The 3,425-nt window shown below is 54.4% G+C and overlaps 1 long non-coding RNA gene across 1 annotated transcript; it reads left to right on the forward strand.

The window, feature by feature from the left end:
* Positions 1 to 1,977: 1,977 nt before the first annotated feature.
* On the forward strand, positions 1,978 to 2,981 carry LOC131512830 (uncharacterized). The gene is made up of 3 exons (XR_009262329.1): positions 1,978 to 2,017; positions 2,234 to 2,336; positions 2,475 to 2,981. It is a non-coding gene; the product is annotated as an uncharacterized LOC131512830 (long non-coding RNA).
* Positions 2,982 to 3,425: the final 444 nt, after the last annotated feature.

The following is a 3,425-nucleotide window of genomic DNA, read 5'->3' on the forward strand; positions in this document are numbered from 1 at the left end:
AGCCTGGAGAGCCGGGAAAGCTGACGGCTACAGTTCCATTCCCAAGGCCCTCGGGTGGAGACCCAGGAGAGCTGACAGCGCAGATGAGGTCTGAAGGCGGGTTGCTGCAGAATTGCTTTGTGCTCGGGGAGACTGTTCTTTTTGTTCTAACCGGGCCTTCAACTGATTGGGCGAGGCCCACCCACATTACGGGGGACAATCTGTTCACTGACAGTTCAGGGTTAGGTGTTACTCTCGTCGAAAACCACACTACAGATTGACACGTGAAGTTAACCGTCACAACCACCACCTCAAGCCAACCTTGGGGACTTGAGAACGCATGTGGCCTGGCAAACCGACCATCTCCGGTGCGGAGTCTGCATCCCCGCTCCGTGGCGAATTTGCTCTCCTGGCCGTTTGGTAGGATGACCCCCTCCATCTGAACGTCCTAATCTACAAAATGAGGACACACGATGATCTGAGGACTCTAACAGAGCAATTCCGGAATGACTGAAGCAGCATTGAAGGGCTTTTCCTTGGAGCAGGGATAACCGGTCGCCTGTGAGTTAACTTGTTGCCGCTGAACCCAGCAGAACACGGGTTCTCAGCAATCATAGGGTTTGAAGGTCGCAGGTTCTGGGGCCGGCCAGCCTGCTTGAATCCTGGCTCTTCCACTCACTGTGTGGCCAAGGATTGATCGCTTCACCTCTCTGAGCCTTGTCCTTCTCACCTGTCAAAGGAGATGCCTGATGGGCTTGAGTGTGAATTAACTGGGAAGCCATGGGTGGAGGGTACGATGTCCCCATAGTGAGCCTCAAAAACCTATCAGCCGTTATTATTCCTTTCTAGACCTCCATCCCCCTCGCCTCTGAACAAGACCGCTTCTCTGCGGGTGAATGTGCTACAGCAGTTTGGGTCTGAAACCAAAGCTTTAGGACCCCAACTCACATTGCACATCCTCGTTCACCTTCGAGATGGCAGAAGCTATAAAATTAACATCTCAAACGTCTCTCTTGCCAATGGGGTGCTTTGCCATGAGAAGCAGGTGTCAATAGAACTCACGCTACACTGGGGAGGGGTTCCTCTTTCTGGGATGAAGAGATTTGAACTGGTCACCGAGAAAGGAGCACCTGCCATGAAGGACAGGCTGGGCCCTGGGGCGCCGTAGGGAAGGGCTCCAGGACTTGGGGCACTAGAGGGAAGGGGTCTGGGACTTGGGGTGCTGTGGGGCTGGGGGCTGGGTCCCGGGGTGCTGTGGGGGTGGGGCTGGGCCCTGGGGTGTTGTAAGGGAGGGGTCTGGGACTTGGGGTGCTTTTTGGGGGGAGGGGCCTGGGTCTTGACAGACACCCATGTGGCTGGAGCTTTGTGGACCAATGGGTAGATAGTATGTGATGAGGACCATGGAAAGGAGTCTGGATGCATTCATAGTGCAAATGGGGTGCTTTACAATGACCTGATTCCCCTGCATTCTAGAAAGCCCGCTGCACACTGCGTAGAGAATGGATTGCGGCGGGAACTGCGGTCAGGAGGCTACTGCAATAGTCCAGGCAGGGGTGGGGGGCCTGGACCAGAACGCTGACACGGGGAGCCGAGGGGCCGGCCCACTCGAGCATTCTGGAGGTAAAGCAAGGAGGCCAAAGGGAAAATACTTCTAGTTGTCAGATGCAGTCCCGGGGATGTAATGTGCAGCATGGGGACTACAGTTCACGACATTGGGTTGTCTACTTCAAAGTGGCTAAGAGAGCGGATCTTAGAAATCCTCATCCCAAGAGAGCCATATTTGCAACTCTGTGTGATGATGCGTGTTAGCAGAATCCACTGTGGAAACCCTTCCATGATATACACACATATCAGATCCTTATGTTGTACACCTGGAAGTAATCCAATGCTAGAGGTCAGTTCTAGCTCAACAAAACGGAGGGGAAACTGCATTGACTCGTCTCTGGTTACTATAGCTATCGATGGTAGAAATTCTAGAACTCCATTGTTGGGAAGAGCCTCAGGGCTTTGGATTTCAGAGCTAGAAGCAGCCAGTCTGGTAGGATTGCTCATATCTGCCTAATTTCCCGTTACCTTTCTTACAGAGGGAGGGCCTGAGGCCTGGGGAGGGTGGGTGCCCATGCTGGGCTGTATGACTTATAGATGCCAAAGTTGCTTCCGGGAAAACAAAGCACCAGATCCAGGCTCTTTCCCCCCCCCCGCCGCCCCAACCCCCCTCCCAGTTCTGCTTATATAATCCACCCTCTTCCTAAAGCAGGGATATCCCGGATCGCTGCTTCGTCTCAGCCTCCCCTGGAACCCTTCCAGTGAAGCTCACCCCTTTGTGAGGAAGTCTGCTCCGTTTCCACTCAGCCAAGGTAGATCATTCTCCCATCTACGGCCTCAAACCCAGCTCGGGTTCCGTTCTGTGAGCCACAGAGCAGCCCGTTCCCTCTTTCCAGAATTTCAGGTGATTTCAAAATGTCCACCTCCCCCTTTGGGGCCTTCTTTTCCAGGCTACACACACTTCGTGAACAGCGGGACCTCCTAACCTGTAAGTTGCCACCCCCTCCCCCGCCTGCCCCTATTGGGAGGGAGAAGCCGCTTGGGCAGCAGAGGCGAAGACGGCTTCGTAGAGCAGCCTGGCCCGCGTGACAAAGCCGAGTCTGTCTGGTATCGGCTCCAGCTGTCAGTCACTGGCTATCCTTGTTTCAAGGGCAGCACTGCGCCTTGAGAGCTCCTGTTCCCTGGCCGATGAAGCAGCTGGAAGAAACATGATCTAGGCATCCAGAGGCCCGTGCAAAATGCAAGACCGAGCTGAGTGTCCTAGGGGAAGCTGACCGAGGGCTTGGCGGGGTGGGTGCTCTCACGTGTCCTCGTCACCACGTGGCATTCACCTTTGTCTTCTGGTTGGTTTCTCGTGTTTCTCTTCTCAGCAGGGTGGGGAATTGTGCAACCGGTTTTATTTTCTGATGCAATGTGGGGTTGTCCTGTCTTACTTAACTAAATGAGCTCACCGAAAACAGAGCCTTGGTTGAGTCGTTCCCAAACACTGTTGGTTTCTCTGGACATTCCCTTTTGGTCTGTGTTCAGGGCTCAGCTCTGTGATGCTGGAGGACTTAGGATTGGCCCTTCTTCACAGGTCTCCATCAGAACTTACAACTTGTGCAGTGTCCCAGTGGAGGACCTGGGGTGAGCCCTGTGGAGCCCAGAATGTTCCAGGGAAGGCACTGAATGCAGTGGATGTCAAGGGGAAGACTGAGCTCACCACTCTTCTGCCTGGTTTGGCCAAAGACCCCACTCCCAGCTGCTGTGATGGACCTTCTGGGCTTCCATTGTCAGAAAGGGGCAGCCCTGGGCCCAGAGAGCTGGACTGGAGTCATGGCCCCACCACTGAGCAGCTGTGGCCTTGGAAATATTACGTGGCCTCCCTGTGCCTTAGACTTCTCTTGGGAAAGGTAAGAGCA

This window comes from Neofelis nebulosa, chromosome 5 (genome assembly GCF_028018385.1).
Source record: "Neofelis nebulosa isolate mNeoNeb1 chromosome 5, mNeoNeb1.pri, whole genome shotgun sequence".
In the NCBI taxonomy this organism is placed as follows: Eukaryota; Metazoa; Chordata; class Mammalia; order Carnivora; family Felidae; genus Neofelis; species Neofelis nebulosa.